Source organism: Aotus nancymaae, unplaced genomic scaffold, assembly GCF_030222135.1.
Source record: "Aotus nancymaae isolate 86718 unplaced genomic scaffold, 86718_ANA_hifiasm-v0.15.2.pri h1tg000022l_1, whole genome shotgun sequence".
Taxonomy (NCBI): Eukaryota; Metazoa; Chordata; class Mammalia; order Primates; family Aotidae; genus Aotus; species Aotus nancymaae.
This window is the reverse complement of record NW_026988435.1, coordinates 10106844-10122972: the sequence shown is the minus strand read 5'-3', so window position 1 is coordinate 10122972 and position 16129 is coordinate 10106844. Positions and strand designations below refer to the sequence as shown.

The 16129-nt window shown below is 34.2% G+C and overlaps 1 protein-coding gene and 1 pseudogene across 3 annotated transcripts in view; one reads left to right on the top strand and one right to left on the bottom strand.

Annotated features, from left to right (window-relative positions):
* CADM2 (cell adhesion molecule 2) overlaps window positions 1-16129 on the top strand; it is a 1089430-nt gene that overhangs the window by 891332 nt on the left and 181969 nt on the right. The window lies entirely within an intron of this gene.
* LOC105718806 (heme-binding protein 1-like) lies at window positions 7147-7728 on the bottom strand (annotated as a pseudogene).

Genomic DNA, 16129 nt, shown 5'->3' with positions numbered 1-16129 from the left:
GGTGGTAAATTTGAATTTTGATTATAAAGTTGCCAGTATTTGATGATGTCTTGTCTAGTGAGTGAAAAAATGAAGGCATAAAAACAATTCAAATATTTTTACCTGAAAAACTAGATGACGGAGTTATTAATGGAGATGTGGAAAACTAAAAGAGCTGGTTTGGAGAGAAAATGCTATCAAGAACTCTGCTTTGGACGTGTTAATTACGAACTGCTTATTGGTACTCAGTAGAGGTGTCATATCAGTTAAATATATGGGTCACGTGTTGGGGAAAGAGGTTCAGGCTGGAGACATAAATATGGGCGTTGACAGCATATCGATGGCCTTGGATGTATAAGATAAGATGAAAGCTTTTTTTTTTTTTTTTTTTTTTGAGACGCAGTCTTACCAGGCTGGAGCCCAGTGGCGCAGTCTCCGCTAACTGCAACCTCCGCCTTCCAGGTTCAAGCGATTCTTCCGCCTCAACCTCCCAATTAGCTGGGACTACAGGCGCGTGCCAAACACCCGGCTAATTTTTGTATTTTTAGTAGAGATGGGGTTTCACCATGTTGGCCAGGATGGTTTCGGTCTCTTGACTTTGTGATCCACCCGCCTCGGCCTCCCAAAGTGCTGGGATTACAGGCGTGAGCCACCGCGCCCGGCCGAGGAAAGCGTTTTATATGCAGGCTATAGGCATGAGTAGGGGAGTAGAGTGAATTTTGTCTGACTCACATGTGGTCTTTCTAAGTGAAGATATTGAAGTAAGCCAGAGATGAGAAAGTTGAGAGGGAATGTAAGGGATTGCTATGGTTTCAATGTCGCCTCCAAAATCTTGGGGCTATTCAATTGCCAATGTCATCGCAGTGGGAGATGAGGCATGTAAGAGGTGATTAAGTCATGAGGGGTCTGCCCTCTTGAATGGATTAATGCCCTTATTACAGGAGTGGGTTAGTCATTGCAGGCGTTTGGGTCTCTTTTTCTCTCTGTCTCACGTGCTTGCTGGTCCTTCTGCTTTTCTGCCATAGGATAATGCAGCACAAGGCCCTTAGCAGAAAGCAGCCTTTTGATGTTAGACTTCTCAGTATCCAGTACCATGAGCCAAATAAATCTATTTTCTCTATAAATTACCCAGTCTGCAGTATTCTGTTATAGTAGCAGAAAAATGATTGAAACAGAAAGTGATCTTGGTCACAAAAGTGCCACCAAGAACCCCTAAACAGCACTTGATAATACGTATTTGCTCAATAGATCATAAAATCTAAGCCAAATAAGATCAGAAAAGAGGACACAAGAGGCTTGAATGGCAATGAAAGTGTAATAGCATCTAAGAATGAAATGTTCTGGTGGTTGCATTAGAGTCCCAGAGAGAGTGGACTGGGGAGATGGGAGTTGGTGGTCAGCAAGTAGAACGTGTGGAATATGGAAGGGCTGCATGTATTGTTTATGAAAAAGTGAAGAGCATGCCCACAGAGTGACTGAGAAAGAGTAAAGACTGAGATCTTAGGACGAGAGTCCAGGAACTGGGAGAATGATTGGAATGATCATCTGCATGAAAAGTAAAACCACCAGTTCCTTTTTCTTCGAAGTTTCATAAGAGTTGTATCATGATTGTTATTAATTTTATAAAATACTTTTATGCCTTCTTTAAGTTAGTTATGGGCTTTTCTTCCTTTATTTTGTTAGTATGTCAAAATGCATTGGTTACTTTTTCTGTAATTATAAATACCTTGCATTACTGAAGTAAACCCAAATCAGGAAGAATGAATTACACTAACAGATTCAGTTTGCTAAATATTTTGTTTAGTATTCTTTGCATTTATCTTCATGACGAATTTGCCTGTAACTTCCCCTTGTTAAGTATTCCTTCAATTTTGGGTAAGTTACAGCAGTTATTTATTGAAATGATACTACTGCACCATTCAGTTATGCTGGATTTTCTTTTTGCTATATGCACTGGAGGCTGTCAGCTGAGCCTCTGGTTGTTCAACTGTTATCACATTTGTAGTATAACTTTGTCTTTCTGAATAATTTGCCACTAAATATTTCAACAACAGCAACAAATTTAATAATTCAATTATAGTTTAAGTGACTGTGCTTTCTAACACTATTTAAAATTACTTCTTTACATATTAACCTTTTAAAAATTTCTTTGTTTATAATTTCTTACTTTATGTTAATGGACTTTATTACTTCATTTATTACTGGAAGCATCTTAAACACACTTTAGATTATTTGTGTAACTGATACACAATATCATTTTTTATACACTTTTCTTTGGATACTCCTCAAAAGCCAGAATTGTTTTGGTATATTTTTTCCAGCCTTCCTCCTTCTTTTTATTCCAACTCTCACTTCCCACCTCTGTACTCGCTCTTCCTGTCTTGTGGTTGAGCATTATCTTATCTCTATAGTCATTTAACTCCCTGGGAACCCAGCCCAGAACCACTTTTTAAATCAAGACATTTTAGGCAGGGCGTTGTGATCCAGTTAGAGAGGCAATTTGACTGGTTCTTGATTATAAAGCTGTGTCGGTGTTCTCCCTGCTAGCTGTTTGAAGCCATGGCCCAGGTGGTTTGAATTTTTACTCTTAGCTTCCTTCAAAGAGTTGGAGAGCCTCACTCCAGGTCCTGGCTTCAACAACTTTCTATTCCTGCTTCTGTTTCTGTCTGGGAGCACGTCTCTTTTATTCTCTAGGAACAAACTTCAGACCTGCAACTAAGCATACCTGCAATTCTCATTTTATTTGGTTTTCTCTGCTTATTTTAAAAATTAGTCCTCCAAATAAAACATGTGTATGTTGCTTTATTCTTCATATTTTTATTATTATGTGTTTGCAAAGAAAGCATGGAGCAAAAATATGAACTCCTACACTCCCTTATGAGGAGATCATGGTACATCTGAATCAGTTTTTCTTGATGGAATGAGTGTTTATTGGTAAAATATGAAATGAAATACAGACAAATAACTTCTTAGTGCATTATACTGACATTTTCAGGAGCAACATTTTTGAAAATTTTGCATGTAGAAAAAAGTTTTATTTCAGCAAATGATAATATGAATATGAAATTTTTGAAAAGTTTTTAACCATGTCTATGTTTCATGACCCTAAACTGTGATTTAAGCTGTGTTACGTTACAGCTGGTAGTTAAGCTGTGAGATGGATGCAGATAAATACACAATACTACTTTTACGCAACTTAAACTACAATAGATACAATATTATCACAGGAAATTATAATAAATCATAGACATGGATAAATCTGAAATGAGAACTATATTGAAAGAATTCCAAGAAATAAGACATTTCAGTGACAGTGGAAAGCGACATTTTCATGCCAAACTATGAGATATATAGCCTTTCAAAATAAATAGAATTTTGGAACAGGCAGGTTTGTAGGTGGGATACCATGAACAGAGGCAGCTGTAAGAAAATAAACTCCACTTGAGAGGCTGAGAAAGGAGAAATGCTTGAACTCGGGAGGCAGAGGTTGCAACGAGCCCAGATCGTGCCAGTGCACTCCAGCCTGGGAGACAGAGTGAGACTCCGTCTTAATAAATAAATAAATAAATAAATAAATAAATAAATAAATAAATAAATGAAGAGAAACCCCAAAGTGGACAAGTTTTGTTTGCCTACCAGTAATTACTTACATTTTACTAAGAAAAGCAAAGTAAGTGTGGGTGGCAAGAGACCAGCGTACATTTGTTTATGCTGAAATACTGATACCTTTTCTGGACTACTCACCTGTTACTGAGTCCATCTTTTCTTTTATTGGAGCTAGTTATTTGACATTTAAAATCCTTTTGCATGTTTTAGTCAGTCAGTGGCCTAACTCCATATTCAAAGTTTCCAGAACAGTCCTCTTGATTCATTAGAGTCTTATTTAATTACATTCTATCCCTAGCTCTGATTTCTGAATTTTATGCCACATTATCATTCACTTGTTTTCACGTTGTTTTGCAATTATCACCTACGTATTTTATATCTGTACGTTTAGTCTCCTTCAAATAAATTGCAAGCTCTTAAAAATCAGTACAGGTACTTACTACTTCTTTAGAACTTCCTCTATACATATTCAGTGTTTTGAAGGAATGTTTTAATTAATAATTTATGTATTTGAAAAAATATATATTATAAAAGAGAATTCACATTTTATGTGTTCTTTGTTTTGTTTTTTTTCCATTTGCCTCCATTATTCTCTTTCTACTTTCACCACAACTGCACTACTCTCTCTCCTTGAAGACATAAATATGTGCATATACATACACACATACACAAACACATAGATTTCACATACACACACATGCACAAATGCGTTTTCATTCTATATAGATACTATATTAAGAAGTAGTCATTTCTTACAGGTTCAAGTATGTACAATTTTTTAAAAGGATAGGTTCTAAAAGAATGAATAGCAGCATAAAATTCACAAATTATGAAAAAAGTGGTCCTTTCTAAGAGTGATAATATATAACATTTAGTATGCTAATACTATAAATTCCCTTATTATTATTTTTAAGTAAAGACAACATCTTAGAAAGTTAGAGAGATAAAGCATCTTTAAAACCTTCGAGATAGTACTTTTATGTATGTGTAAAATGTAACAACTGTATGTCTAAAACAGTGTCTGTGTCTACATGCTGTCAATCACCTTCCTTCTTTCATTAGTTTCAGATAGAAGATAAACAACAAGACTGACAGTTTTGTGTCCTTTGCTGTTTTGTGTCACCATCACAGACAACACAGTATTATGTCATCACTCAAGTCTGTCACATTTATTGTATGCTCCTATGTTTCTTAAAGACTGTTTTCTTTCTAATCCTCATAAATATATAAAGAATATATTGATTATATATTTATTAAGATTATATATTTTATTATGGAAATATTTCCCATAATATTATGTCTTCTACCACAGATGAGAGCATTTAGGCTGTTGCCAGTCTCCAGAGTAAATGTATTTTGTTTGAAAGAAATGTTTCTTAGATAAATATCAAAAAAAAAAGAATTTATTTTTCAAAATAAGAAGAAGCTGTAATGAATATCTGTATCTGTGTAATAAATAAATTAAACTTAGTGAATTGTATTGGTTTGGCATAAGATCTTAAGAAGTATTAGTGCTACAAGAAGAAATAATTGGAAGAATGTTTAATTATGTTTATTTTATGGGTGATTTTCTTTAAATAAGTCTGTACATTTCTTCAGAAAATTGGTATCTGATCTTGAATAGTGATACAAATAGTGAAATGACAAGTATAAGAAGATCTTCACATGATTAATATAATCACAACTGCTTTTTCCTTTTTATTCTATTTTCTGGAACCTCATCTACTTCCACATTGTCTTACTTTCACATTTTAAAATGCGTTCTTACACCATGTTTCTTGCTAAAACACAGTCTAAACAAGTGAATCAGCTCTATAGCTAGCAAATAGTCAATTTCAGTAGTCACATAATAAGGTACCAGCAATATAATTTGCAATTTTATATCTTCTCAGTGTAACATTTTAAAAACAGATATAATGTAACTTATATAGATATAATGTAACTTATAAATTGCAGTTTTATGTCTTCTCAGTGTAATATTTTAAAAACATATAATGTAACTTAAAAATAGATATCATGTAACTTAGCTGATAAAAATTTAAAAATTCAGAAAAGCTGAAAGAAGTAAAAAAAAGTCCCAAATTTAATCACTGCATTAGAAACATTTTTTATTTTATTATAGAATAGATACCACATTGAACACTTTATTTTACATCTTACTGTTCTATTTTCAATTAAGGTTATATAATTTTCTGATTGTAAATGTTTTCAGGCTTATAATATGAAGGCTTTGTAATATTCCATTAAAAATTATAATGTTGGATATTTATTTATACTTTTTCATTATTATAAATCCATGATGACAGTTTTTTAATACAAATTTTGCTTAAAACAGAAACGACTTCCACTAGAATGATGAGAGCATTTCGATACTTACCTATAATTTACAGCCTATTATCTTGATTGCCTAATGAATTTATTGGGGAAAGTAAATAGGTAATATTTTTCTAAAACCTTGCATGTCTAACGATTTTTCTACTGCAATATCATGTGGAAGATAAATTGGTTGGCTATGAAATTTTATTCTCAAAGTTGTGATGAAATTACTCCTTTGTTATTGAGATTTAATAGCTATTCTAATGAAAACACAAGTGACTTTTAGCCATGTAAATTATGCTACTAATATGTCTTCAATACCATCATGAGGTATTTCAGTACCATGGTTGCCATTGTGTTATTTTTCTCAATAGTTTCTGTTTGTGTGTAATCTTTCCTTTCTCTTGTATGTACTACTTTATCTTCTGCTTTCTGAGATACTTCAAGTTGGTCAACTAAATCATTGTTTCCATTTTGCACTACTTTTGTATAGCTTTGACTGCTTTTAATTTGGGCTTGAATTCTTCTTTTACACCGTTATCTTCATCTCCATTTTTCTTGTTTTCTTTTTTTTTTTTTTCCGTTTAAGTCAATGTCTTTTATTTTTAGTTTCTCTCAAGACAAAGCTCTTATAAGAATCACAGATGAGGCCGGGGGGCTCATGCCTGTAATCCCAGCACTTTGAGAGGCTGAGGCAGGCGGATCACGAGGTCTGCAGATCGAGGCCATCCTGACCAACATGCTGAAACCCCATCTCTACTAAAAATATAAAATTAGCTGGGCATGGCAGCACGCACCAACAGTCCCAGCTGCTCTGGAGGCTGAGACAGGAGAATCGATGGGACCTGGAAGGCGGAGGTTGCAGTAAGCCGAGATTGCTCAGATGAAAAATCAGGCACAAATCACATTTTCCCTTTTAATAACAAAATACAAATCCAATAATTTTAGAAAATCAGTTTTTAGTGACCCCAATCCCTGATGGCTAGAAAAAAGCTGCCAGAATTTTTCTTGTCTACCGCAGAATTTTCTAAATCAATAAGGATGCTGTCTATCTTGGCTGTATTATTTCCCACTGTGAGGAAAGAGACTTAGTATATGGAACAGGCTTTTTTCAGAAAATTGGCAGTAACTGGCTTTGAAGGAAAGTTGGTTAAGTTGGACTTGCAGTTGGAACTTGGGAAGCGCTCTCCCTTCCTGTTCCCAGAGGAAGGAGACACAGAGGCACACTTCCCGGAAGTTCTCGCCTCAGTGGGTCCCTCTTGTCTTCAGCAGCCAGATCTCGCTGCGCCGTCCGAACGGCTTCACGGGAGGATCATAACCGCTGCAGAAGTAGAGGGCCCCCCGGTAGGTGGCTCTGCCCTCCAGGGCAGCTTGCAGCCAGGCAGCGTGCGCTGCGTATTCTGCTTCCTTGGCCTAACCCCGAAATTGCGTGGAATAGACGGTGATGCCTTCCTGTTCCACAATCTTAACGCTTTTGTCACTGCGAGCTGGTGGGTTGCTTCGAAACTGGTTTGGAATCCAGAACCAAACTTTTAAGTTCTTCTGCAGACAGCCGTCTTCACTGGGGAACACGGCAACGGAAAAAGGGATTATCATCTTCATCCCAATTTCCTTGTCATTGGTGCCCGCCGCGTACTTTGCGACCTTGGGCATTGCTTCCGGTAGAGGCGCATCCACAGGCTTATCTGTCACTTCTACTGTGGCAAACTTCCCTTCTTCACAGGCCCTTTCTTCGTAGGAGGATTCTTTCTTGTCCCCTTTGCTTACCATCTGCCGAGGCCATGCCTCTAGGCTTCGAAATAGCGAGTTCTTGATGGCGCCCCACATGCCCCATATGTTGTAGGGGAGATGCTCCCAACGCACACAAGGGCTTGAGGTGGCGGGAGGGGGGGTGCGGGGCGAGGGCGCACCACAGGCAGCCACCACGGGTGGCAGGGTGGCCGGGCAGCGAGGCGGCTTCATCTCCATTTCTAATTTGATCTTTTATTTTAATATTTCAGATTAATTTTTTCTATGTGTCTTTCTGCTTTTTTATTGGAGTTTTTATCTTCTTACAGCATAGTGAGGGTTTAAACATTTTTATATTTTTCTGGTTTCTGTAGCAAATTCTGTAGTAATTTTCTAAGGTGGATATCCCTTTTATGATAAATTGTATTTTTCATGCTACCCATTTTATTTTTTTAACTAATTCATTTTTGTCTGTTATGGTAATGCTTGCCTTACTGGGCTCTACTAACTTGACAGAAGCTCTGCTACCTTCTTAAAACTACTCAATGAACTGAAATATGTCACTTACATTTTTTTAAAAAAGCTGTATCTGGTCACATGACAGCCCTTCACTAAACAACTACTTAATGAATTTAAATATGGAATAAAACCTTTTTTTTAGAAAAGTAGCTTCGTTCCATTCATTCGTTAGCAGGAATATATTTCTTCAGATCTAGTATGTGATGACATGAGACGTGCATATTACCCTCGATTTCCCTTTTGTTCTACTGTTAAATGGTTCATAAATGTTTTCTTAGCCCAATCCCTAATGTCTAGGTTAATTAATCACAGGTGGTCCTGTAGATCTCATATGGGATTTCGATTTTCCTAATTTTTGTGAGATCTCAGATACTTCTAACAGAGTTCTGTACCACCACCATGCTTGTGATTCATTGCTGTTAAAGTTATTGTTTCCTTTATCTGCCTACATTTTACTTGTGAGTTCTGAACCTTCTTGAATATAATCTACCACTGCCACTCCCAATGTGGATGACAGAAGATTACTTTTATACTGTTAATTTCTTACTATAACATAAGATCACCTAGGCTCATTAGAAACAATTTTGATCACTTCAAAATGCAGCACTGACTTGGTATTTTCTGCTTGGTAAAATTCCTTATACATCTTGAATAGATGCATAGACAAAGGGTCACTTAGCTCACTTTTTTCGCTTGCAGTATTAACTTGTTATTTTTCATTGTTATTGATTTGTTTTTTTAACTTTTATTTTAGGTTCAGGTTACATGTACAGATTTGTTATATGGGTATACTCATGTCACAGATATGTGTTGTACAGATAATTTTGTCACCAAGGTATTGAGCCTAGTACCCATTAGATATTTTTCTTGGCCTTTCTTTCCTCTCATCCTCCATCCTCTAGCAGGCCCTAGTGTCTGTTCTCTTCTTTGTGTCTGTGTGTTCTCATCATTTAGCTCCCATTAATAAGTGAGAAAATGCTGTATTTGGTTTTCTGTCCTGTCCTAGTTTGCTAAGGATGATACCCTTTGCTCCATTTATGTTTCTGCAAAGGACATGATCTCATTCTTTTGTATGGTTGTATAATATTCCATATGTACCACATTTTCTTCATCTGTTCTATGAATGCTGGACATTTAGGTTAATTCCATGTCTTTGCTATTGTGAATAGTGCTACAATGAACAAAATGTATATATATCTATTTATAGTAGAATGATTTCTATTCCTGTTGGTATATACTCCATAATGGGATTGCTGGGTTGAATGATAGTTCAGCTTCTAGCTCTTTGAGGAATCCTCACATTGCTTTGCACAATGGTTGAACTAATTTACACACTCCTTCTTACACCATATACAAAAAAAAAAAAAAAAAAAATCAACTCAAGATAGGTTGAAGACTTAAGTGTAAACCCAAAACTATAAAAACCCTGGAAGACAACATAGGCAATAATACACTTGGCATAGGAACTGACAGAGATTTCATGAAGATGCCAAAAGCAATCACAACAAATGCAAAAATTGACAAATGAGATCTAATTAAACTTAAGAGCTTCAGTACAGCAAAAGAAACTATCAACAGAGTAGACAGACAATCTACATAATGGGAAAAAATACTTGCAAACTATGCATCTGACAAAGGTCTAATATTAAGCAACTATAGGGAACTTAAATTTATCTGAAAAAAAATCCCATTAAAAAGTGGGCAAAGAATATAAACAGACACTTTTCAAAAGAAGACATACATGTGGCCAAAACATATATTAAAAAATGTTCAACATCACTAATCATTAGATAAATGCACATCAAAACCACTAAATATTTTTAAGTCTTATTCTGTCATCAATCTTATATTTAATAAGATATATCAGTTTTTCCAGCTGATTGAATATGAGCATTAGTAATTATTAAATAGGAAGTTACTTGAATGTAATATTTAAGAGATCTATAGGTTCTAGAGTCAGACTGCCTGAACACTCATCTGTGTTCAGATATGTATTATCGATGTAACTTTGGGCAAGTTACTGAACCTCTCTGGTGTTTAGGTTTCTCATCTTTAGAAGAAAAATAATGCTCATGTAAGTCTCAATGAGCTATTATGAAGATAAAAAGGTAGAAAATCTACGTAAACACTTAGTAAATGTTTCATCAGATAGTGCATACTCCGTAAATTAACATTACTCTATCACTGTCATTGTCATCATCAAGTGATTTTTCCTCCATGTGGTGATTGTGGTCCTAATTTCCATCTTTGATGAGACATTAGGTTTATCTACTGCTCTTCTATTGAACACGTGATTAGTAGGAATCCAGTTCTTTAAGAAATGTTTTAAAGGGCATTTTTGTTTTGTCCAGTTGAAAATTCCCCAAAATATTTGCGTGGTGTGGCTATTCTAAATATGCTGTGGAATGTCCAAACAAAATACAGTTTATTAGCAAATTATTTTCAAATGGTATATTTTTCTTATTCTTTCCTGCATTGGAAGACTATTTTATGCAATCTTTCCTTTCATACTGTCCCCATTATCTCAGTGAAAGCTCCCTAAGAGAGCCAGGGTCTTTTCCACAGTATAAGCCAGTTATTGGGCTGCCTATGTATCCAAGGCCAAGTCAAGCTCAAAGCCTGTAAGTCTAGATCTCAAAGATTTGTATGACAGCAGTAGAGTCAGCAAGTACAGAAGACTTTGAAGCAGTACATATCACACTATGGATTTCCCTCTTGAGAATTAGTAAGAGCAGTGTGTGTTCAGAGCTTTCTCTCTGGGTTTCAGAAGTCACCTCCACAGTACATCTCATTTCAACCTAGCTACAAAGTAGGAATTCACAGTTACTGCTGAACCATTATATTTAATAAAACACAATGTATTCTTTTATTATAAATTTCACATGATGTGTCTAATTTGATGGGTTTTTTTCAATCTTTTGGTAAGTTTTATAACATTTCTTATGTTAATAACTTAAAAAAAGTCCTTATTATACTAATTTATAAAAGAGGTTTATCAAATTACCTTTTATCAGTCACCTTCATGTGCCCTAAGCGTCACAACTTCAATAATTTTAATTTTACATTGGCTTTTTGTCCTACTCCATCTTTAACTGCCCTTCCCACTTACTTATTTACACCTTTATGTATACAATGTATACATATGGTTGTGAATATTTACATAAATTATATATATTTATGCATTATATATATAATTTAGATATATTCAATACTATATATTGCAAGACAAATATGCTTAAATTTTCCAAAATTTTGTATTCTAGTTGTGGCAATGTATTAAGATATGCTGCCTTTCCTTTTTACTCTTAATTTTTCTGCCTTTTGCTAAAACTTGTTATAAATTTAAATGTTATGGATTTTTTTATAAGTTAACTGTCTTAGTCTGTTGTATGTTGCTATAACAAAATACCACAGACTGAGTAATTTACAAACAATAGACATTCACTTGGCTCCTGGTTCTGGAGGCTGAAGTGTAAGAACATGGTGCTGGCATCTGGCAAGTGTCTTTGTGCTGTATCATAACAGAAGGTAGAAGGACACTTCCCAAAACTTCTTTGTTAAAGTCATTAAAATCCTCCATAAAGGAAGAGCCCTCATGACTGAATTACCCCTTAAAGGGCCAACCTCTTAATACTGTTACAATGACAACTAAATCTCAATATGAGCTTTGAAGGGAACATACAAACCATAGCATTGACGAAACTTCTAAATGTTAACATGTAACTTAATATAAATAGAATTGTTAAAAACCAATTTAGATCACTCTGGTAAGTAAAAAATTATTAAAAGAAGGAAAATTCAACATCATAGAAAATGGTTTAAAAAGTAGGATGTTGGCCAGGCATGGTGGTTTAAGCCCGTAAGGCACAGGCAGATTACTTAAGGTCAGGAGTTCAAGACCAGCCTGGCCAACGTGGTGAAACCTCATCTCTACTAAAAATAGGAAAATTAGTCAGGCATGGTGGTGGGTGCCTGTAATTCCAGCTACTGGGGAGGCTGAGGCAGGAGAATGGTTTGAACCAGGGAGGTGAGGTTGCAGTGAGCTGAGATCATGACACTGCACTCCAACCTGGGTGACAAAGTGAGACTCTAAAAAAAAAAAAATTAATTAAAATTTAAAAATAGAATGTCATTCTTCAAATTCTACATAGTAAATTATAATTTTTAAAAGTTTTATTACTCTTTTATCACTTTCTCACTGAATTTTTGATGTATGCAAGTTTATATTTTAGAAACAATATTCATTATAATCAGTAATTTGATAATTTTCTAAAGATATTATTTTATTTGTGGAAAATTCTCCTACACCTCCTCCAGCCCCAAAGGGGAAAAATTAGTAAGAAGCAGAGAAACTGAGAGAAGAAAGCGAGATCAAGTGGTGAAACTTTCAGTAGCAAACATATATTGGCGATTAAAAATAATAAAGTCATTTCATAGAAAATTATAGACATTATTAATAAAATTTATATTATTTTAATGTTTTTCTGTTTGTGCCTATGTTTTGAAAATATAAAAATGAATAGTTTCTTAACTGTACGTCATGTGCCTAGATTTTCAGTTTGTGTACTCTTAAGTTGTTTATTTCTCTAAATAATTATGTAGTTACCTTAATGAAAACAGTACTGTGAAAAATTTAATCCAAATTTCAGGCTGTAGAAGGTACAACTTTGGAATTATTAGAATTATGCACAACGTAGTCTGGAGCCATTTTTCCTTTCTGTGTTGTAAACACCATCTGAAGGCTTTTATAGAATATGGGATCTTGTACAATTACAAAACAGATTACAAATAAAAGGGCTGGCTTCTCTATCTAATGAAAGCAGATGTTTTTGATTTCCAATCTACCTTTGTGTATGTATTTCCATAATAGCATGACATATAATCTTGTCTCTTTGATATAAATGCTATATGAGTGTTATACCACATGGCTACATAGGGTGGTTTAATAGTTAGATGTAAAAATGAATTTCATATGTCTATGAGGAGACCAATATATTATAGGTTGTTAAAAAGAATGAGGGCCTTCAAATATCGTTTGGTTCAAATACCACATCATTTTCTTGTTCTGTGGATCCAGGCCATAGTGAGTGGTATGAAATTGGGAACTCTATCAAATATCGAAATATATTATCTCAAGAAAAACAAAAACTGTGACAAAAATGTAGGGAAATACTGTGTTTTGGAGAAGGAAACAAAATATTCACAAACTTTTATTTGTAGGGGATAGAGAGGAAATATTTTTGTCTCTGAGGCTCTTGAAAATGTGTATCAGAATGTTGTAGTTATTTAATTTGGATGACTATCTGTTAATAATCTTCTCTCATAAAGCTACCATACTAAACATAGAAATACTAAGGTGTAAAAATTGAAATTCTACTACTGAAAAAGTTTCTTCAAATAGTGACACAGTTTTCAGATTTATTACTTAGGTTCTGTTTGCATTTCTATTCTAAAACTCCATTTACTATGGTTTCAGTAAAAATTCAGTTTAGGCTGAAACTTGGTATACAAAATAGAAGCTCTAGAGCAATGGTTGTTTTTCCCAATTTTCCAGAAGATTGATTTAGATTGTTTTATGTTGTATGACTGTAAAAGAACAAAACAGAAAAGGATTCACTTGCTGGATACTTTATTCTGTCTGTAACTCAAATCTTTATTTTCTTTTTTTCCTGGCAATTTGTACTATTTGTACTATAAAATGACACTGATTTTAATATATTAAATAAGATTGTATGGAGCTACCAACAAATAAAATAACATTTGATAATAAGAATAAGAGAGGTAGCTGGGAGCAGTGGCTTACTCCTGTAATCCCAGCACTTTGGGAGGCTGAGGCAGTGGGATCACAAGGTCAGGAGTTTGAGACCAGCCTGATCAATATGGTGAAACACCGTCTGTAGTGAAAATACAAAAATTAGCTGGGCATGTTGGCAGGTGCCTGTAGTCGCAGCTACTAGGGAGGCTGAGACAGGAGAATCGCTTGAGCATGGGAGGTGGAGGTTACAGTGAGCAGAGATGGTGCCACTGCACTCCAGCCTGGGCAACAGAGAGAGACTCTGTCTCAGCAAAAAACAAAACAAAACAAAACAAACAAACAAACAAAAAAACGAGGAAATAGTCTACTCTCAAGCAACAGACAGCAAAATAAAATTTGATATTGAATCAAAGGCCTTATGGATAGAGTTCTTAAGTACATCTTCCCATCAGTAGGACTTGGCTTATTGTACTGACACATCTAAACTTCCTATAGGAATTAAGTGGGATACTTGGGTGGAGAGCACAGGCACTGAGACTAAAGAAAATGAAGGGTGACACCCTGTGGTTGCTGAAATTCTATCACATCAGTGACATGGAATTTAGGTTAGGAAATGAAACTTATGAGTTGGAAATTAAATACATTTTAAAAACTTTTAAATGTGTGCGATGTTTGTCTTGGCTAAAGTCTTAGGAGGGTAACATTTTATGCTTTTAAGGTATTAATTATTTTAACATTGAGAATTTAAGTAGCCAAGTAATAGTTGAAGTGATTTCTATCATCCTGATGTAGGTTTTTACTTTAGTACTTGTCTATAAAATATAATGAATTAAAATGATAAAAATCACAAAATATAAAATATTCACTTAATGCATGGAATTTTCTAAAATATTTTTAATACAATTACAGAATATTATAAGCTGAAGATTGATAATCCACATATTCAATGTAATATAATAAATTACTAATGAGTATCTATACATACTATAACACGTGTAAGGCCTTGAAAAAAGTACAAAAATGTATATCATAATCCCAATTTGGGGAATTTTTATGTCCAATGAGTGAACTAGAAAAAAGTGTAAGAAATGTTGCATTTTAATGTTCTCTTAGTCATGATTTAAGCATTCTAAAATGTGACATGATTTATTACTCACTAGAAACCAATTTAAAAAGATATTTTTTAAAGTTTTCAGCAAGGAGTATGTGATCACCGTTGTAAATATAACACAGAAAGAAAACTATTAATGTAAATATTCACAAATTCTTGCTAGCAAGTTCTTGAATAAATAATACTACATAAATTAAACAGTACTATTCTTATTAAGTTAATTTGGTTTAAAACTAATTAATATACAACTTACCAAATATGCTGATATCTTTTGTTAGAAATGAGCATAAAATGTGTCTAAAATCCTCCACTTAATTGTTTTAGGAATTTTTATTTTATTCAGCATGAACCCAAAATACACATTTCTATGATTGATGAACCATTTGAAACCAAAGGTTTATTGGAAAAATCATTTTATCCAGAGTTAAGTCTATTTAATAGTTTTATTCATCAGTCATATAATAGAGTGTTATGCACAGCTAAGATGAACTTTTCCAGAATTTAGAGTTTTGAACTGTTAAATTACCTTACCAGTGGGTGGCAGGCAACTAATGGCTGATAGGGCGTGACTTCAAAGTGGTCTACTTAACCCATTAGCTTATTTTTAATCTCTGTGATATGTGAATAATAACCCCTTTTTCTTTTATTACACATGCTCATTTCTTTTATTCTTCTATTATTCATTCCTAGTTTAATGTTTTAAAATATTTTTAAACAAAATGTTTGAGATTTTAATTTATTAGTGAAAAGGATATTCAGGTAATGGTTTACATTTTATGTCCTCAAAGAGAAACTTTTTTAAAAACGTTGAATTCCTTTCCACTGACAATTTTACAATTCTTTATTTAGGATCACTATATATTTGGGACCTGCTACATAGAAAAGTTAAATGATATCAATGGTCTTTGATTAACTAAGGCCTTTTGTGCTTTGGGAAGCTGTAAGGTAAAATGAAAATATTTTCAAAGTTCACTCATTCAGTAATTCAGATCATTTTCCGGTGAACTACCACTTAGTTAAAAAAATTGTGTAGCATGATGTTTCTAGCTCTTTTATACTCAACAGTGTCTAAATGGGACTTTTTTTGTTGCTGTTTTTTGTTGGTTTTTTTTTTT